Raw genomic sequence first — 23,287 nt, forward strand, 5'->3', positions numbered from 1 at the left:
TCCTACCCTGGCAGGAATTGTGCCTGTAGTTGAATTTGTAATTCCAGTTATCAAATCCTCAGCCATTTTAAGCATCTGTTTTTTAGGCATGGGGCCTTGAGAGGAGGTCTGAGGACCCTGTTTTTTAGTTTTCATGGCAGCTTTAGATTTAGTGAGGGATTTAATAGAGAAGGTGGTAGGCCTGAAGACGCCTTCAGAAATGGTAGGCCTCACTAAATTTTCAGTTTCCCTGCCAAGAGTGGCGTCGGTATCTGCAGTGGGAATGGAGACCGAGGAGCCTGTGACCTCAGGTACTGAAGTCACTGGTAAAATAGTTTCATCGGTAGTCAGGGGCTGCGTAGGTGCCTCGCTGAGAACCGGAGAATCGGTAGTCGGCCTAAGCGTGGTCTCAGTACTCGGTGCAGACCTCGGATGTCGGTCCTTGTCTTTGCGTCTTTTGCTTAAAACTGGCGTCGGTGTATCCGACGACATGATATAATTAAATTTTTTGTCAAAATAATGAAGGGCGAACTCCGCCCGGCGCTTAATAGTGCGCTTGTTGAACCTAGCACAAAAACGGCAGGCCGAGACGTCGTGGTCTGGCCCTAAGCAAGGTATACAGAAAGAGTGAAAATCCTTATGCGGTATTTGCTTCCCACAAGAAATGCAATTATTAACTTTGTCTGACATCGGTCTGAGGCAAGAAAAGTTTCCCCAATGGGGTTACTTAGCTTTAAAGAAGACTTCGGCTGAAATACTTTCGTAAATCTCAGGAGCTGGCCGACCGGCACTTGCGAACTGCTTCTGCTTCGGGCACCGCGCGGCAAGAAAGACTGAAGAAAATGGCGTAAGCTGCCTCTTTTATACCCCTACCGCACTGACGTCAGGGAAGAAGTGACGACAACCGACGCCGGACCTAGACTTTGGAATTCGGCCGACCGAGGACCCGCCTGACGGCAGGATAACCCATCTGTAATGACTACAGCTGTATGCACGATGAACATCCCCAAGCCTTCTTGTTATATGTGTTAGAGATGAACGAGCGATAAGTAGAAAGGTCAAACCTGAGCCACATCTGTTACAAGGTACTATGCTTCCTTTGGAACATGAGTTGGTAACAGCAAGCCTGAATCTAAGACATGGCTGTTGAAATAGAATAGACTACCTTTAAAAAGGGAACCAAGGATAGTCAAAGAGAGAGTTGAAAGAAGTAAAGACCTCAGATCATGACAGAGCACCCAGAAGGTAGTTAAGGAGGCCCCAGATCACCATGGGCAAGGAAAGTCAATATACTACCACAAACAATTACTGTACAGAGAATGAACTCTCAAAGGAGAACTAGACAGAAAAGTGATACCACAACTGGTATTAACCAAGAGCCTACCATCAAGTATTTCTGAACATAGCCCATAGTATTCCTTTTACAAGATATACAGGCATAGAGCATACAAATGGATAGACATAATACAGTACTGCAAGGCATGTGAACACTATCAAAATGTTGGCAAGGTGGGAGATAAATGTAAGAGTTCTTTGGCTTTATTGTATAGCACCACTTCAAATGAAACAACTATATGTACAAAAACACAATACAGGCTAAATAAAAAGTGTTATTTATTTATTCTATTTGACATTTGTTAACCGGGTTGGTCCAACTGAGCCAAAGGCCCATTTTCAGTGGAGACCCGAAAAGAAAAACTCCAATTTATATACTCAAGGAGGCAAGTTCTAGTGTACATACAAAAGCACACTACATTAAATGTTACATGGGGAAATTCCCATTACAATGATATAAAATGTAGTAGAAGGTAGCAAAAAGTATCACCGGTAAATGGAAGAAAACTTATTCTAATATATTTGAAAAAAAGTGGGACAAATAGAGGGGGGGAGACTACTGAGATGTCACATGGGAGCTTGGCAAGGGCAGGACCAAGTATTTAGGAGGTAGTGTTTTAAATCTTTTTTTAAACTGGTGTTGTTCAGAGATATTTCTTATGTTAGGGGGAAGTGTGTTCCAAACACGTGCTATGGAGTACTTGTAAAGGAACTTTTCAATGTTCTTTTAGGGTTTATAGATGTCAAGATGTCTGTCAATTGAGCGGAGATGTTGGGGGGGTGTAGTAAGACACAAGGTTGGAGAGGAAGGACAAGAAGAGGGATTATAGAGAACAGAATGTGTTATCTATAGTTGAGGAAGTAGAAGTTGAGTTCAGGCCACTGAAGCTTCTTAAGAATGAGACAGTGGTGAGAGTTGTACGGAAGATTTGTGGTGAATCTGGCTATTTTGTTGTACGTTTGGTCAAATTTGGATGAGAGTAGATTGAATCAGGGCAGCATACAATAAACAATGTAAGAGGAGTGACCGAGCCAGAGAAATTTTGAAGGTAGGTGTGAGGAATTTCTGATTTCTGTAGAGTAGGCCTAGATTCTGCTGGGTTTTTTTGTACATTGTTGGATATAGGTCAAATTTTAATTTGTCGCCGATTATGGTGTAAAGTAGTTTGGTATGAGGTTCAGCTTTAATAATAGTATTATTGAGGGAGGTTATGACAAAGGAGGATTTGTGTTGTGACAGTGTTTCAGGGAAGAACAGAATGAGTTTTGTTTTTTTTTTAGGATTTAATACTAACTGATTATTGGAGAGCCATGTTTCTACAGCTAAGGGGGAGTCCTGAGTGAGTGTTAATGGAATACTATGGGCAGTGGAGATGTGTGGAATCATCAGCATACTGTAACAGAGCAGAGGGTTTACAAGCAGAATGTAGTTTGTTTGTGAAGCTATTGAACAGGAGGGGGCCCAGGATTGATTCTTGAGGAACCCCTGTGTTGACTAGACAAAAGTGGGAAAGGACAATTTGCCAATGAACAGATTGTTGCCTATTGGAGAGGTAGATGGAGAGGTCCAGGTCTGAGAGTTTATTTAGGAGTTTAGAGTGAGAAACAGTATCAAAAGCTTTTGAAAGATCAAGGAATAAGCAGGAAATAAGCAAGTTATCACAGGCCTTGGCTACTGTATGGATGAAAGACAGCAATGCAATGGAAGTAATATGGTGGGACCTGAAACCGTGTTGGGTGGAGGTAAGCAGGTTGCTGTCTAGCAGATGTTTGAGTAACTGGATATGTATGCATTTTTCAAGAATTTTGGAAATAGGGGACAAAGTGACAATGGGCCTTAAGTTAGAGGGACCAGTGGTGTTACCACCCTTATGTAGTGGGATTGTATAGAAGGATTTCCATATATCAGGGATATCATGGACATAGGCTTAGTTAATGGATCTATTTATGAGTATAGAGACAGGATAGGCAATAGACTCTGCAGCAATTTAAAGTAACAGGGAAGTTTATCATCATCATCATTACTGTCTAGTGCTTTAGCAAATCATGCCTTCAAGTACTTAAGAAAAAAAAAAAAAAGACAAAAAAAAAAATCTCATCATATCATAGAAAAAACATACATTTCGTTAATATATTCCGATGTTCTTTAGCAACTGAAGTTGTGTGGTTAGAAAACAGCATATTCTTAGACAAAAAATATATTCCTTTTACTCATGTTATTGCATTTACTTAAATTTCCCACAGCTTCCTTACACCTTGATACACTACTTCCATAGGATAACCCCTACTACAAAATAATGTTATTAAAAATGTAGCATCATTTAAAAAAAAAAAAACTTTACTAGTAATCTGCCAAGCATGCAAAAATTCCTCCACTGCTAAGGAAGTTGTTGTGTCTTTCGGCTTTTCCCAGTTAGGGGTCACCACAGCGGAACTCCGGTCCGCTAATGATTGGCAGTAGATTTTTACGTGCCGAGTTGCCAGCCCTGACGCACAACCTCCAACGAAGGTACACCCATTCATGCATGTCTCCACACAGAAGACGCTCTAGCTTAGAATCAAACAGGACAACGGGCTTACTGTGAGGCGACAACGCTACCGCATCACCACTGCTAAGGCAGTAACAACATAATTTAGACGACAGCTGGAACTATGTAAACATGTTTCAAATGTGTATGGATCTGATTATTTTAATACATAACTCTATGCCCAAAAAAGGAATTTTATAGCTATGCAGGAAAAAGTAATATCATAACTGCAAGATATAAATTCCTCAAATTCAGATGGGGTCTCCTCATACACAAAAAGACAATTGATTATATAATGAAAATAATATATTACTTTATTTTAAAAAAAAATGTGCACACAAAATTTCTTATTAAAAAAAAAACATCCATAAACAATTTACATAACTTGGAGCAAAGGGGGCCTTCAGTGCTGTACCCTATTTTGGCTTATACCATACACTTTCAAAGAGAAAAAAGTATGCTTTAAAAACAATTAAATCTAAAATACAATTTGCAGAAGGAACATCTTTTACAAATATAAGACAGTCTGTGGGCCACATTCATGTCTAATACTCATGTAAGTTTCTACCTCCATTCTGACCCAATAAAAATCTTCCTTCCTATTCACTCTTTAGATTTTCAACATTAGGTCAGCCAAATTCTTTATAAATAAAGGCAATACAGTATTTTAAAACTTTCCCAACCTTACCTTAAAAAAGAATACACCACATTTATGCATTCTGGCAAAGCTACAAAACAAGGAATCCTACGTTAATTAACCACTTAATCCTTATTATGATGTTATGGAAAAAAACAACTTAGTCATAAACCTCTTAATGAAATCTTAATCAATAGCTTAGTTTCAATATATCCAATTTTCCTTCTCTTTTCATATACTGATACATTATCTAAATGTCTCATTAGCGTTATAATAATGGTGAGAATGTAATAACACCAAATGTTTACCTTTATCTGCTGGCTTCATAACTACGAAAATCTTCTTCTTTTTTTTCGGCTTTTCCCAGTTAGGGGTCGCCACAGTGGAACTCCGGTCCGCTAATGATTGGCAATACATGAGCTTTTCACCATTTGAGTGACTTTATGGTCACAAGGAGACTGGAGACCCTAGACGTAATTCATGAAAAGTGGGGGTACAAAGAATGAGACCCGGAGAAGATGTCTGTTGTGTAGCATGTGCTGAAGCTCAGGACTAAGATTAAGGAGCTCATGGGGTTGGGTACAGGAACACAAAGCACAAGCACAACAGCAACAAAAGCTTTGGTATAAAAGGGCAGTGAAAGCATGAGAGATGTAGTCAGCACTTACTGCTGTTCAATAGGATACACTGAAAGCAGCATACAATGGTCCTTCCACTGTTACGAGGATGTCAGTTATGTGGCAGAGTTGCCAGGCAGCAGGAAGAAACACAAAGTCTGCCATGTTAATATGACAAAGGCATAACACTAATACTTACCATATGCAGTGGGTTGCAAGAAGAATAAAAAGGGGCTATGGTAACAGCTCTCTGTCACGCTCAAATTAATGCCTCACTAGGTAAAGCAGTACCCTGACAGCAGCTATCCTTTACCCTGGTTAAGGGAATCTCAGCATTACTAGAAAAAATTTGGGGATTTACTCACTGCCAAGTCAGAGTATACCCAACTAGTAGAGCTCTATGTGAGGCACAAAAAAATTCAATGGCCAAATAAACAAGCTCCTTATATGGTGCATTAGCAAGCCACGCTAACCATTTAGGTGGTAGTGCAGGAGATGTTCAATTGAGGGGTAATCCTGGAATCCAACAAATCAATGGGAATGGCTATTAGTGATGATGACAAAAGGACAGAAGCACTATGTCTTCTGTAGACTATAGGAATTTAAACAGTCATAAAGAGGCAAATACAAACTCCAAGCCAGGACAGCTGAAAGCTTAACAGCAGCATGGTAGAGCTAAGTACTGACCAGTTCTAACCTAAGGGGTACTGGTGGCTGCCCTTGACACCCACAGCAAGTGAGAGGTAAAGCTTTTGTGTTATCCATTTTGTTTGTATGAATTCTTCTTAGAGTTTGGGCTTACAGTTTTACAATATGATGACCAAGCCCTTTTTTAATTTCTCCAAATCTTTTGGGTTTCTAATACCATGACAGGAATGGACCCCATCTTAAGTCAAAGTATGATTATGACCAAACCCCAGAGTGGTTTCAAGAATGAACATGCACTAATTTGTCAAGAAAGAGAACACATATGTATATATGTATCCCAAAATTCAGCATCTACCCCTTTGACACAAACATAGCTCACACAAATGACTTGGTTATCCTTAGAGATATATCTATTGGGGAATACAAGGGAGCATTCCATTGTCCATCACTATTGATATATCTGTCATTAGAAACACTATCAGTAATAACTGGGAAGTAATTCTTGGTAACAAAAAAATGGCTGAATATTTAGGAAACAGGACATTTACACGCAAAAAAATCAGTGAAAGTTAAGAATATGGTAGAGAGATCCAAGAATTTAAACTTAGTTTCAGGTAAAATTTTTGGGACCCTTAAATGTGGTAAATGCAAATATTGTTGGTACATTAGTAAATGTTCTAGCATTTACACAGAAGCAGCCGACAAGACCATATTGTCCAAAGGCAGATTCAACTGTGATTCAAGTGGTGGTATTCATTTAGCATGCTGTGAAACATGCCCTCGCTACTACACAGGGAAGACTATTAGAAAATTAACAAATAATTCACAAGCATGTACTGGCAATAAAGAGAACGGATGCCAATAATGCTTTAGTGATGCATCCTATGTCTTGCACAGATTTTAGAAAATTCAATTTCTTTGTGTTAGACAAAGTAGATTTGGACAATTTCACAGCTGTGGTGGTGCAGCGGTAGCGTTGTCGCCTCACAGCAAGAGGTTCTCCCATTCGATTCTCGGCTGGAGCGCCTTCTGTGTGGAGTCTGCATGTCCTCCCTGCAGTCGAGTGGCATTCGAAAGACATGCATAGGGCGTGCCTTCGTTGAAGGTTGGGTGTCGAGCTGGCACCTCGGCACCATAAAAATCTACTGCCAATCATTAGAGGACCGGAGTTGCGCTGTGGCGACCCCTAATCGGAAAAGCCAAAAGAAAAACAAAAAACTGTTAATCGCAATGTTTTGCTAGAATGCCATGAAGCTGAATGGCAAATACAGCTAGCTGCTGACAAAAAAAATGGGGTTAAATGTATATATAAATCTGAAATGCTTTCCGCTAGCACAAAGGTTATAATTTATGACTTATTTTAGTTCATTTGATAATATGTTCATAATTATATATTTATATTCATACAATTATATAGTTAACATTTATATGTTCATTCATCTTTTCAACATTTTATGTTCTTTATTCAACAAAGGTATAAGTTGATTGGTCTCTCATATTCACATGATCGTGGATACTTAGTTTATTTACAAATTGTTCTCTTACAACGATTTGTTACAATATGTCACATGATTTTTTTACCCAAGTTTTAAATTGATTCAGTGTGTTTTTATGATTATTTGTATAGGTTCACAGGTTCATAAGATGTTGCTAGGCTATTGACCTGAGGGTGTTTACAAGCCTAGCCGTTAAATCCCAATATAATACTACATGAGAGATATTGTCTATGCCCAAGGTTTTTCTAGCAAGGACTACCCATGTCCAGGAGTGAAGTCAGGGCAATCCCCGGCAGAAATTTACAGTTTCCCATCCAATCGTCCAGGTTGCACTTAAACAGGGTCATGGAGGTGATCTGGTTGATATGGACTGGAAGCCTATTCCAGAGGAGTGGCAGCCTCTGGGAGATATATCTGTCCCTCTAGAAGGGACTGTTTATGTCGCAGGCTAGACTGAAGTCCCTGGAATGGGTGATTCTATTCCCATTTGACTTATAGATGTGTAGCATTTCCATTAGATTTGGGTCAGAGATAGCTTTGTAAACCAGACATACGTCGCCTCTAAGTAGTCTATATGCTACAGAGTACAGTGAAAGCGACTTCAGTCTGTCCGTATAAGACATGTGCTGGAGACGCTGCAGATGTCTGCTATGGTACATACCAAAGGGAGCATTACAGTCAATAACAGGCCTAATGAGGGATGAGTACAGGGAATTTATAACCTCTTTTGCTCTTGAGGCGATGCCTTTTCTAATCAGGTGAGTGACGCAGAATGCCTTCCTCATCACAGCAGACACATGGTGGTCAAAGTTGAGGTCACAGTCAACTTGTGTTCCCAGGTATCTCACTACTGAACTGGCACTTAAGGTATTATTGTTTATTTTATAATCAGCAGGGACATTGTTTTTTATTGAAGGGAATGATGATGCATTTTTTAGCATTTAGTTTAACACTGTGGCTTTGGCACCAATCACTGGTCTGTGTAAGCCCCTTTTGAAGTACACGGACATCGCTATGGGATTCAATTATAGCACCTAATTTGCAGTCACCTGCAAACTTGGTTAGCCACAGTCCCTCTGTTTTGGCTTGGAATTCTGAGAAGCATATGCCAAACAAGACGGGGCCCAGCATTGACCCTTGTGGGACCCCACTGGTGACAGGTCTGCTGGTAGAGGTAAAGTTTCCCAATTTGACTGAGTATGGTCAATCTGTGAGCCAGTTTGCAACCCACCTGACAACATAGGGGTTGATATTTAACTAGGTTAGTTTGTCAATGACGCCCGAATGTGGGATAGTGTCGAAGGCCTTGGCCAAGTCAACAGAAGCTGTGTGCATGGCTTTGCCCTCGTCTATGGCTCTGGTTCTGCCAAAAAAGGAAGATGAAAGTGCTAAAAATTACATCCTAGTCTCGTATTTGCTGCCATTGTAATAGTTCTCTTTGTGGTTTTTAAGTTTTGGATTTCTATGAGGCTTTTTAATATATGAGTCTGGCAATTCAAAATTCTGAAAATCAAAGTTGAAGAAGCATACACCTTTTCCCCAATACGCATCAATAATCTTCCTATCTTTGTCAGAAAGAGTAGGATTGGAATTCACCAAATATTTAGCAGCAGTAGGATTAACTAAAACTATAGCTGCTGAGTCAGGTTTAGGAAAAGTGTAAAAAAAAAATTAAAAAAGACTGAGGAACTTTATACATTTTTTCTGCCTTTTTGGGGGCAGCTAACTATCACACACAGCCTCCAGAGCTAACAGAACTGGGGGAATGGGTGAAAGTTCTGGGAATTCTTTATGTAACAGCTCGTGTTATCTTCTGAGGGACTGAGAAACCTCAGTGTTCTCCCACGGAGAAGACTGGCATATTCTGGAAACAGTACTGGAGAAAGAGAAAACCACATGGGGAGAATCAGAAACTAAGCTATCCTCTGAGTCTGAGTTAGGAAAACTGAGGAGAAATCCCTGTATCTGTCCCTTCAACTTCCTGCCCAGATACAGAATCTTGAATCTCTTCAGGTAAGAGGTATCCCTCTTTCTTTTATCAGAAAATACTTTATATGAAAGATCAATACTAATGTCTTTTGGCTTTTCCCAGTTAGGGGTCGCCACGGCAGAACTCCGGTCCGCTAATGATTGGCAGTGGATTTTTATAGTGCCGAAGTGCCAGCCCGACGCCCAACCTTCAGAGAAGGCACATCCATTCACATACGCACCTACCTGCATGTCTTTAAACATCACTCGACCGCGGGGAGGACATGCAAACTCCACAAAGAAAGCGCTCCAGCCGAGAATCGAACCGGAGAACCTCTTGCTGTGAGGCGACAATGGTAACTGCACCACTGCGGCCTTTATATGAGGATCAATAGCCTTAATTAAACCCCGGGACAGACCCAGTAAACTACTCCGGTCTATGAAAATTTGAGAAGAAAGAGATACATGTTGAATATTTCATTTCTTTTTTCAGGAAAAATAGGGCCAACAGTGTTTTTAATGGCAGCAGCAGCTTCCCCATGGATGGAAACAACATTCAGAATAAATACGGAACCCTTCCTTGTTCCCTCTCACAGGACTGAAAAGACTGACTTACCCTTGCCCAGACAAGGGACTCAACAGCTCCAAAGGGCATTGCTAACCCCTGGCCCATAGTGGCCATATATGCAACACCAGAGGGATCTGGGGTAAAAGAGGAGTGGCCTGAAGAATAAGCTATGGTCACAGCAAAGTCGCCAACCTGCATCTGAGGCAAATTGCTAGCCTGCTGTGGTGGCAAAAGCTGTTTGCTTAACTTTGTCTTTTTTTGGCTGAAAAAAGCAGTGACTGTAGGACTGGCAATTTGTTCCATGGTCAATTCAAAAATGGTGTCTCTTTCCCAGGGAAACAAGCTGGTAAAAATGTAAAGCCTTTAAAAGTCACTTTTTCCCAACAAAAACATCGTAAAAACACTTTAAAACACTCTGCTAGCCTCAAAAAGTGAAATAAACAGTTTCTCCACATAAAAAAAATGTTTTTCAGTTACTTAAAATACAGAGTAAGCAGAACACCCAATGAGTAAACGAATCACTGTAAACAACTGATGAGATAACCCAAATAAAGCATAAAAATACAGCGAGATGAAACACAGCTTCTTTCCTCATAATATGTGATTCAAACCATCCAATAAAAAATGTATACTTTTTAATTTGGTTAGCGCTTTCACCACTATGCAAGTGGCTTCTTCAGACCATACAAAATAATAAACACAGAAGCCTTATATACTCACATTTTCAAAACTTTTCACAACTGTTTTCACTCAGCATAATCATCCTATTCAATCTAGTGCTTCTTCAAGTATCACGTCATCATTCCAATACATCGATGTAAGCCCCAAAACATTCCCTTCTTATATGCAAATTAGGGTTATCGCTGCTAGGAGTCATGTATATACCCGATACTACAAATATATATATTCTTCGTAGCAAAAAACATTGCAATAAGCGTCCAAACTTCAATAAAATGTTTACATACATTAATAACTACCTCTGTAGAGCCCCAGAACGTCATCGCCCATAGGACGCAAAATGAATGTAAGGGGTTGTGAGCCTCTTAAAGGGGTAGCAACCAGTTTGTGCATATATCCCAACGTTCAAGATAAAAATAATAATAAATTGATTTACCTAAGCAAATACAATAAAATAACATATAGTACATCCTAACGACACATTATAGATTACTTCACTATCCATATTTGATCTAATGGTATCCTATTCATCAGAAATGTGCACATTATATATACAGGCAAACCCGTGTTGCCTGAAGGCAACTAGACAGATCCTCTCACTATACATCGCAATAGGCATGTGATGTTTTCTAACAAATATCATGTACTAAAAATGTTCAATAAAATACAATCTACAAAAATATACCACATTGCTCATAAACCATATTACTCTATAAAGCATACTACTTTATGCAAATAAAATAGCTACATAAATGTGTCTATACATAAAAACTAATATATACCTGCTATGTCTTAAAATATATATATATGTACCTAAGCAAAACACTACAACTACCACCAGATAATAAATGTGTCTTTGCAAAAGTTAATTCCAAGTGTATACATCATAGACATAAATAAATACGTCTATAGCAGGAAGAATAACAACCTATACTAACATATAGTTATATGTTGTATAGTTATAACATATAAACTTAATATTTGAACTCTTAATTTTTGCATCCATCTTAATTCATAAATAGAACAGAGACAAGTGAATAAAGATGGATACAAAAATTAAGAGCAGACAGAGGTTCCGGTTTAAATGGTAGAGTATCCATAAAACTGGTGTTAGATGCAAGGGGGATACCTAGATGAAAAAGAGTACTTTATATATGCAATTGAATTTGGATAGCTAATTATGACAGTTATGCATAAAATTTCAGAAATTGTAGTGTATATATATATATATATATATATATATATATATATATATATATATATACATACATACATGTGTGTGTCTATATGATAAGTTGACCTTAGACTGAGTGCCCTTCTGTGTTTTTGTTCACATATTAAGTTTATATAGGAATAGACATTATATAACCAGTTATGTGGAGTTATGAGTTCTCTCAGTCATCTGGTACTTTATACAATCCTCAAAAAGGGTATACTAGGAAATTTAATGTTATGATATATGAATACCATTTTTTTAAGATTTGATATATGTAGAATGTACTACTTCTTAGTGGAACTGATTTTAATATTAGTATGTGTATGCTAGTTATTCTATGTAAATGTTAGTATAGGTTGTTATTCTTCCTGCTATACACGTATTTATTTATGTCTATGATGTAGACACTTGCATTAACTTTTGCAAAGACACATTTATTATCTGGTAGCATTTGTAGTGTTTTGCTTAGGTACATAGATATATATATATATATATATATATATATATATATATATATATATATATATATATATTTTAAGACATAGCAAGTATATATTATTTTTTATGCATAGACATTTATGTAGCTATTTTATATTAATGAAGTAGTATGCTTTATAGAGTAATATGATTTATGAGCAATATGGTATATTTTTGTAGATTGTATTTTATTGAAATATTTTAGTACATGATATTTGTTAGAAAACATCACATGCCTATTGCGATGTATAGTGAGAGGATCTATCTAGTTGCCTTCAGGCAACACAGGTTTGCCCGTATATATAATTTGCCGATTTCTGATAAATAGGATACCATTAGATCAAATATGGATAGCGAAGTAAGGTATAATACATCGTTAGGATGTACTATGTATTATTCTATTGTATTTGCTTAGGTAACTCAATTTATTATTTTTATCTTGAACGTTGGGATATATGCACAAACTGGTTGCTACCCCTTACGTTAATTTTGCTTCCTATGGGCGATGACGTTCTGGGGCTCTACAGAGGTAGTTATTTATGTATGTAAATATTTTATTGAAGTTTGGAAGCTTATTGCAATGTTTTTTGCTACGAAAAATATACATATTTGTAGCATGGGGTATATACAGGACTCCTAGCAGTGATAACCTTGATTTGCATATAAGAAGGGAATGTTTGGGGGCTTACATTGATGTATTGGAATGATTAAGTGATACTTGAAGAAGAACTAGATTGGATAGGATGATTACGCTGAGTGAAAACAGTTGTGAAAAGTTTTGAAAATGTGAGTATATAAGGCTTCTGTGTTTGTTATTATTTTGTATGGTCTGAAGAAGCCACTTGCGTAGTGGTGAAAGCACTAACCAAATTAAAAAGTACACCTTTTTTATTTAATAGTTCAAATCGCATTTTATGAGGAAAGAAGCTGCGTTCCGTCTCGCTGTATTTTTATGCTTTATTTGAATTACTTAAAATAACTTTTAAACTGACAGAAAAATAGAGATTTCCTATTTAAAAGTACAGTTTCTCCTGACAGTTTGTTAAAACATATACTACTAGCTTAAAAATAACTTTTCTAAACAGGAAAGTACAATAAAATAATTTCGATAAAGCAGAAGTTTTTTTTTACCATAGGGAACTTATTTGCCAATCAAAGGAACAGCGCAAGCCAACCTTCAGTTTTTGAAATCCTACACAGGCTTGAACTCTTCCACGGCAGGAAAGCTATACCAGCTTGGTGCTGAAACTTGTCTTTTCATTCAGCTCAGCTTGAACTGCCTGACAGTTTGGGTGCATGGAAGGTAGAATAACCAAATGCTCTGCAAGTACAGAATGCACGACCAAACCATAAACCTTTCAAAACACCAAAGGCCAGCAGTAAGAGTACATAAGGCACTTGTAGACCAAGTAAAGTAAATAAAAAATTACTTTATTCAGACCGGTTTCGGCTACCCAGCCTTCCTCAGTGAAAGAAAATCACAAACATATTCCTAATTAGGCTGTATATACCCACCCACAACCAATGGAAGACATGGTTCAACATGGAAAATAAAAAACTGAAAAAAGTAATACAAAAGCATAACAAATAGAACAGTAAACTGAATTGATATCTATGCATGTGTAAATAAAAAATATGTATGAAGACATTATTTATACATATGGTAACATACCTACATATAAAAATATAAATGTATGAATACATACATATATATATATATATATATATATATATATATATAATTACACATACATGTGATCAACACAAAATGTGATCAATAAAATTCTTTGATATACATAGCAACAAAAAGAAAAAATAAACATAACCAACTGTGGTGTCCTGCATATGCCTTAAAAAGTCATACTCTTATAAACTTTTATATATATCTGAGTACAATAACTAAAATTACATATAACCAGTCCATTATATATGAATATGTTGAATATAAACAACATATAATATATGGAACAAATACTGCACACATACATAAAAACAACAAAATAGACATGAAAATCCATAGTGTCCTTCATAAATGGCCATTAAGTCCTGGGGAAAATAACGCCCCTAAGTTAATGATCCAATATTTTTCTTTATGGTTCAGAATTGTGTGCCAACCCTGTCGGTTACTTCTATCCCCAATTATTTTATCAATAACCATGAACCTGAACTCGGCATTGTAAACAAGCTCTACATTATTGGTTGAAACATGCTGCCATATACCCTCCTGGATTTAACACTCTACTGGTATGTATGGCAGAACATGTCCTGAACAAAAATGTTTTTTTACTTCCAGGGTGAATGCTACTGGCAATTGCAAGGTACTGCTATGGGAGCTTCCTTTGCTCCCATATATGCGGATCTATTTATGGCTTTTTTCGAGGAATGCATGATCTATGATCCTCTTCATATCCTTTACCAAGTGGAAATAGACATCTGGCATAGATATTTGGATGATTGCTGGATGGTGTGGCGGGCAGATGGGGCATATTTGCAGGAAGTTTTGGAATACCTTAATGACAACTTGTGGGGTATTGAGTTTAATTTAACATTACAGCATGACACTATTAATTTTTTGGATGTTACTGTTTATAGGAATGAGAATCATACTCTCTGTACCAAGACCTTTAGAAAATATCCTCAATAGAATACCCTGCTCCATGCAGCTAGTATGCACCCCCGCCACACCATTCGCAACATCCCCAAGTCACAATTTATGCGTATTAAAAGAATCAGTTCATCTGAACAGGAGTTTGAACATGCCAGACAAGACTTGTGTAAAAGGTTTTTGGATAGGGGATATAGGGAATCAGATATTGCCAGAGCTAGTGAATGGTGTATTTCTCAGGATAGAGGCACATTGCTGGAGTATAAACAACGTAGGACCACACAAGAAAGTAATTTGATATACATAGCAACAAAAAGAAAAAATAAACATAACCAACTGTGGTGTCCTGCATATGCCTTAAAAAGTCATACTCTTATAAACTTTTATATATATCTGAGTACAATAACTAAAATTACATATAACCAGTCCATTATATATGAATATGTTGAATATAAACAACATATAATATATGGAACAAATACTGCACACATACATAAAAACAACAAAATAGACATGAAAATCCATAGTGTCCTTCATAAATGGCCATTAAGTCCTGGGGAAAATAACGCCCCTAAGTTAATGATCCAATATTTTTCTTTATGGTTCAGAATTGTGTGCCAACCCTGTTGGTTACTTCTATCCCCAATTATTTTATCAATAACCATGAACCTGAACTCGGCATTGTAAACAAGCTCTACATTATTGGTTGAAACATGCTGCCATATACCCTCCTGGATTTAACACTCTACTGGTATGTATGGCAGAACATGTCCTGAACAAAAATGTTTTTTTACTTCCAGGGTGAATGCTACTGGCAATTGCAAGGTACTGCTATGGGAGCTTCCTTTGCTCCCATATATGCGGATCTATTTATGGCTTTTTTCGAGGAATGCATGATCTATGATCCTCTTCATATCCTTTACCAAGTGGAAATAGACATCTGGCATAGATATTTGGATGATTGCTGGATGGTGTGGCGGGCAGATGGGGCATATTTGCAGGAAGTTTTGGAATACCTTAATGACAACTTGTGGGGTATTGAGTTTAATTTAACATTACAGCATGACACTATTAATTTTTTGGATGTTACTGTTTATAGGAATGAGAATCATACTCTCTGTACCAAGACCTTTAGAAAATATCCTCAATAGAATACCCTGCTCCATGCAGCTAGTATGCACCCCCGCCACACCATTCGCAACATCCCCAAGTCACAATTTATGCGTATTAAAAGAATCAGTTCATCTGAACAGGAGTTTGAACATGCCAGACAAGACTTGTGTAAAAGGTTTTTGGATAGGGGATATAGGGAATCAGATATTGCCAGAGCTAGTGAATGGTGTATTTCTCAGGATAGAGGCACATTGCTGGAGTATAAACAACGTAGGACCACACAAGAAAGTCATAATCTCAGGTTTGTGACTACTTATGGACGCAACCATAATGTTATCAGGGATGTATTAGATACTCATTGGAAAATACTTTTGGCCAATGATGAACTTAGGAAATATTTAGGCCCCAAATGCCAATTCTCCTACAGACGTGGGAAAACATTAAGTGCTCTTTTTTCGCACTTCAAGCACAAGGAGAGTGGGGGAACAGTATACCAACAAATGACAATGACTGGGGACAAACTACTGGGAATGTTCCCATGTGGACACTGAGTCATGCCAATTTGTGAGCAAACTGAAACAATTCACCAGTGCCAACACCAGCAGGGTATATGACTTACGGGTTTTTGGAAATTGTGGTAGCAGTTAGATAGTCCATTTAGCGACATGCAAATGCTCTGCTTTTTATGTTGGCCAAACCTCCCGTTCATTGAGAATCAGGATGTCGGAGCACAGAAGTGATATCCGAAATAAAAGAGAAACTAATGCCCTATATAGACACAGCATTAAACATGCCAATGCCGAGTTCAGGTTCATGGTTATTGATAAAATAATTGGGGATAGAAGTAACCAACAGGGTTGGCACACAATTCTGAACCGTAAAGAAAAATATTGGATCATTAACTTAGGGGCGTTATTTTCCCCAGGACTTAATGACCATTTATGAAGGACACTATGGATTTTCATGTCTATTTTGTTGATTTTTGTGTGTGTGTGTAGTATTTGTTCCATATATTATATGTTGTTTATATTCAACATATTCATATATAATGGACTGGTTATATGTAATTCTAGTTACTGTACTCAAATATATATAAAAGTTTATAAGATATGACTTTTTAAGGCATATGCAGGACACCACAGTTGATTGTTTCTTTTTCTTGTTATGTATATCAAAGAATTTTATTGATCACATTTTGTGTTGATCACATGTATGTGTAATTGCACACACACACACACACACACACACACACATATATATATATATATATATATATATATATATATATGTATTCATACATTTATATTCTTATATGTAGGTATGTTACCATATGTATAAATAATGTCTTCATATGTATTTTTTATCTACACATGCATAGATATCAATACTTAAATGTGATTTCAGTTTACTGTTCTATTTGTAATGCTTTTGTATTACTTTTTTCAGTTTTTTATTTTCCGGGTTGAACCATGTTGGTTGGGGGTGGGTATATATAGCCTAATTAGGAATACGTTTGTGATTTTGTTTCACTGAGGAAGGCTGGGTAGCCGAAACCGGTCTGAATAAAGTAATTTTTTATTTACTTTACTTGGTCTACAAGTGCCTTATGTACTCTTCCTGCTGGCCTTTGGTGTTTTGAAAGGTGCATGGAAGGTACCCTGAAGCTTTGGAATGTGGCCGGCTGTTACATCCTTGACAGCAGCAGCAGTGACCAATACGATGAACACCTTGTGATGACTGCCCCTGGGCAGATGAAAAAGAAAGGAGAAAAAAATTCTGCCTGGACCAAAAAGGAGCCACCAACAAGTTTTTGGGTCTGTCCCACATGATTTTGTGTAAGACTGTGGACAACAGAGGAAAAGGGGATAAGCTTACAGAAACATCCATTTCTGAATAAAAAAATGTTACCCCCTTCCCAAGACAAAGGACTCAGCACCCTGGAACAGAAAATAGGAAGTTGCCTTTTCAGACAGGAAGCAAACTTCTTCAGGAGTACCACACTGATGGATAATGTCCAGGAAGGCCTCTCTGTGAAGCATCCACTTGTGTGGATATGTCCTGGACATGGTCAGGTTGTCTGCCACATGACTGTGCTCTGAGGGAATGTAAAGCATCTGATGGAGCAGATCATGGCAAACAGCAACATTCCAAAAAGATCTAGATTACAAGGAAGGTATGACTTTGTGCCCCCTTGCTTATTTATGTATCACTTGACAGTGGTGTTGTCTATGTAAAACAAAAGAAGACCCAAAACCCAGAGGGAATGCAAAGCTTGAAGAGCCAAAAGCAGAACCCTCATTTCTTTGATATTGATGTGCTCCTTGAATTGTTAGGGAGACCACAAACTCTGGACCCTGAGACTATTGGAAGGAGCCTCCCATCCCAGATCCAAAGCATCTCTATAAAGTTCCTGAGTGAAGAAAGAGCCTGAAAAGGTAAACTTGGATTCAGAGATGAATCCACCATAGAAATTCCTCTGAGACAACAGAAGAAAGGAATAGGAAATTCCAGAAGATCACAATGATGAAGCTAAATTGTCTTTAGATACCACATAAACTTCTTAATTTGGAGTCTGTTGAAGGAAACCATAGGAGTGCAGAAAATCATAAGTTCATAGGTACTAGGCTTTTGGCCCTAGGGCCTATATAAGCCTAGCAAACAAGGTACCCTGTCTTTCACCACCAAGAAAATTATTTTCCTGTACTCCTGTACTCCTGTTGAGCAGAGTCACAGAAGTGATCCCCGGGGTGAATTTCCTATCTCTCATTCCAATCAGCAAGATTTTTCTTGAAGAGTGCCAATGAGGAGCTTTGTTTAATATAGATAGGTAGTTTGTTCCAGAGTATGGGAAGTCTCTGCGACAGGAATCTATCCCTCCAGCATGTTCTGCTTATTGTGGTGACAAGGTTTAGGTCCCTAGAGAGTGTGGCTCGGAGGGACTGGGACTTCTTTAAGTGGAGCAGGTCCAACAGCTCTGGGTTTGACATAGCTTTGTATGTTAGGCAGAGATTGCCTCTGAGTAGGCGATATGCGATGGAGTAAAGCTGGAGTTTTTTGAGACGGTCTGCATAGGGCATCCGTTTGAGGCCGGTAATCCTCTTTGTGAGGTATTTCTGCGGCCTTTCTAGTTGTTGTAGATGTCTTGTGAGGTAATACCAAAAGGGGGTATGCTATAATGGGTCTAATGAGTGATGAGTAGAGGGGAACAATGACCTCTTTTTTCCTGGATGAGCAACCTTTTGTGATGAGGTGTGCCACACAGAAGGATTTCCTGACTACTGTGGCAATATAATTATCAAAGGAGAGACTTACTGTCCACCTGTGTCCCAAGGTCTCTTATCACACTTTCGGTGTTAAGTAGACTACCGCCTATGTGGTAGTTCATGTGTACAGAGTTTTTACCATAACAGATGACAATGCACTTTTTGGCACTGAACTTGAGGCCATGGCTTTGACACCAGGCATCTGTCTCAGTGAAGCCCTTTTGTAGGATGTCCACATCATTAGGAGTTTCGATTATGGATCTTAATTTGCAGTCATCTGCAAACTTCATTAGCCAAAGACCTTCTGTGTTAGCCTGTACTTCTGAGAAGTAGATACCAAACAGGAGAGGACCCAGGACTGAACCCTGTGGTACTCCACTTGTCACTGGTCTGAAGTCGGATTTGGAGTCTGCTACTTTCACAGTGTGAGTGCTGTCAGTGAACCAGTTGGCAACCCATCTTGTGACATAGGGATTTATACATAGTTTAGTGAGTTTAGTTATAATTCCAGAGTGGGGGATGGTGTCAAAAGCCTTGGCAAGAACTAGATAGGCTGTGTGAACCACCTTACCCTCATCTACTGCTTTTGTGACAGCTTCAAAGAAGTCTATCAGGTTTAGGAGACATGATCTGCCTTTTACAAACCCGAACTGGATGGGGTCCAGAGTTTGGAGATTACCATTGTCATTGTTTATAAGTTCCATGATGATACGTTCCATAGTCTTGCAGACCAGGCTCATCAGGCTAATGGGGCGGTAGTTCCCGGGGTCCATGGTGGCTGCCCCTTTGTGGAGTGGGATAATCATCACTGTGCACCATTCAGTGGGCAAAAAGCCTGAGGTGAGGCTATGACTGAACTTGGTACTTAGGTGGGGTGCCAGTTCATTCTGTAGTTCATGTAGAACGCAGCCTGAGATGTTGTCAGGTCCCATGGATGCTGTGTTCTTGGCTTTGGAGAGTGTGGTTTTTACCTGTGCAGCCATGATTACAGGAACTTTGCATTCTTCTGGTATAGAAATGGGCCATTTAGGGGGTGAGAGGGGGGTAAAGTTAGCACTGAACCTATCTGCCAGGATGTTGGCAATATCAGTTGGTTCTGTAGATTTAGTGCCATTGTGCTGCAGGGATCTCAGCTTTTTACTGAGGCTGACCAGGGAGTTCCTCCAATCATGGGCTTTTACTCTTTTTTGCAACAATTTCTTTCTTCTGTTGTAGAGTTTGTTTATGGCAGAGGACCACCAGATTAGCTTCCTTTTTTTTGGAGGATAGCATCTTGGTTCTGTTAGGGATTGCACAATCCATGCACTCGTGTAAGTGCTTACAAAGTGCACTTGTGTAGGATTCAGCAGTCATACCTCTATTATCCATCTGCATGGATGTCGTGAATTTTGCCACTTCTGTCTTAAGAAGAGTGAAGTTGGCTTTGGAGAATTTTTTTACAGTGGTTTCCCTAATGGGGGTGGGGGCGGGATGTGGATGTCTAGGGTGATTAGCTTGTGGTCAGATCTGACCAACGAGGAATTGACCTCTGTTGTGGAACACCGGTTGCCCATGTTGGTAATGACCAGGTCTAGGATATTGCTGCCCCTGGTGGGGGTGTGGATAAGATGATCCAAGGCGTTGGAATTTATGAATTCATGAAAACGTTGAGCAAAAGGGTTGGTACACTAGTAGTTTTCCCAGTTAATGGTGGGGTAGTTGAAATTGCCCATTATTAGGGTGTTAGATTGCACCCTAATATTTTCCAGTGTATCAAGAAATGTGGAGTGGGAATCCTGGGGCATGGTGGGGGATCTGTAGGAAGCTACAATTTGGATTGCCATCTTGCCCAGAGTTAGTTGCACTTGGATAATCTCGGATGCATTATGCTGAGCAACTAGCCTGGAGGTATGGATATCCTTAATGAATATGGACACGCCTCCGCCTTTAATGTTTTGGTCCAGGTTAGGTGGCCGAAAGGTGTGGTATGAATTATAGCCTGGTAATGCAGGGGTGCTCTCTGGAGCCTTGAACCAGGTCTCTGTCACTGCACAGATGTCGATGTTCTCCATTTTAAGGGGTGCCTCGAGTGAGTGTATTTTGAGGTTTAGACTTCTAGCATTGATTAGCATTACCCTCAGATTTTGCTTGCTTGTACCTGTACACTCCAGAGCCCACAGAAATTCTCTTGGGGACACCAACTGTAAAGGACAAAGTGACTGGAAGAATGCTGTCAAGAAGATGACTTAAAGAAGAGGAAAAATGAGGAAAAGCCATCATAGACAAGGTCCAAATCCTGCATCCCAGGCAAACTTAGTACTGCAAAGGAGACAGAATAGATTTTTTTGAGACAAGAGGGTGAACTCCACACTTTGTAGCAGAAGCATGGTAAAGTACAGATTCTGAAGAAGCTGCTGCTGGGAAGAAGCTTGAATAAGAAAGTTGTCCACAAAAGGAAAACTTTGTATACCATGGAGTGTGAAGGTATGACTGGAGGGAGACAGCTATTTGGTTAAGACTGCTGGAGTTGCAGAAAGACCAAAAGGCAACGCAGATAACTGATAATGTGTGGAAGAAACAGAGAACAATAAAAGGTTTATGAAGAGAAGACTGACAGGAATGTGAGATAAGCATCCTTCAGATCCAGTGAGACCAGATGGGCTGGGAAAGTAGTAAGGGGAAGAGGGGCTACAAAGATAACATTTTGAAAGCAGGGATCCTCAGAAAAGTATAGAGGAAGGAGAGATCCATAATGGTCCTCAAATAGTCCTCCTCCTCCCCCCTGGGAACCAGAAAAATCCTGGAATAGACCCTTAGCCTCTCTGGGATGAATAGTTTGAATGGTTCCCTGAGCCAAAATGTCATGGAGCACTGGAGGAAAAAAAAGAAGCTGACAAAATGGAGTCTGAGGGATCCTTGAAAAGGGTGGAAGGGATTTCAAACTATGAAGTAAGCATGCCACATTATGAAATGAACCCAAGAATCTTTGGTGATCTGCTGCCAGATGGGGTAGGAGAGTGTTAACTAAAGGGAAAGGGGAATCTGGCTAAGAGGCAGGGAAAGATAACCATCAAATAGGAGCAGTTTTGTCAGGAAAAGAGGGCTTTTGACCCCTACAATCCTGACAGGGTTTGCCTGAATTCACCCTTTTGGAAGGTTTCTTGCCCCTTAGGGGTGGCTTCTGTTGTCTATGCACAAAGGAAGACTTAGATGGATAATTAATTTGAAACTCAGGGATAAGGGAAGGGAAAAATCTGTCTGAGATCCTGCATAACCTTCCATTTATCTTCTAAGGTTTTAAGAACAGCTGCAGCTGCAAAACCAAATGATTATGAGAATCCGACAGAGAATTCAACAACTTGGCTATGATATCATCAGGAAGAGACTGTAACCTAAACCATGGGTACCTGCATAAGACACAGCCTGATGCAGCTGCCTTAGAAGATTCAGCAGCAGCATCATAACTGCATTTGATATAATGGTAAGCCACCCAAGAAGCAGAACTCAAGAAATGGCGGAAGTCTTAGCTTCAGAATTAGGGATGTCAGTCAAAACACTACCAAGTTTAGACAGAAGAGCCAACACATACCTGGTCATATGGGTCTGGCTGTTTATGGCTCTGAAAGCCAAGGTGGCTGAGGTATACACTTTTTTCCCCCATACCTGTCCATAGCCCTGCTATTCTTGTCAGAAGGGAGAGGTTTGGAAGAAGACAGTCATTTGGATGGTATATTAGCAGAAACAGAAATGACTGCAGGGTCACAGGAAGTATTCTTATATAAAAACTTTTGGGCATCAGGCAATTTGTAAGCCTTATCAGGTGTGTTAGGTGCAGGAGGCTGGAAAACAACAGTATGTGTCCAGAATGTTTTCTAACACAGGAGGGACTACAGAAGGCCTGGAAGAATACATTTGTAAAGGAGCAAACTACTTTTTTTGGACTTCAGAAATTTGGGAGCCTCTCCGACTGAAAGTGCTCCATCATTTTTAACAGTGGTGTCACCAAAACAAAGCTCCTCGCCAGGGGAATTTAGGGAAACAGTATTTTCACCTTTGACCCCAGATCAAGAGGAAAATGGAAATGAGAAGAGCATGCTAAGGACTCCTCCCCAGAATCCAAATTTATATCTTCATCAGAACAGTCAAACACCCTATGCCTTTTAGACAGACTGGAAGAAAA

The sequence above is a fragment of the Protopterus annectens genome, chromosome 6.part0 (genome assembly GCF_019279795.1).
Source record: "Protopterus annectens isolate FY-2018-M chromosome 6.part0, PAN1.0, whole genome shotgun sequence".
Lineage (NCBI taxonomy): Eukaryota > Metazoa > Chordata > Ceratodontiformes > Protopteridae > Protopterus > Protopterus annectens.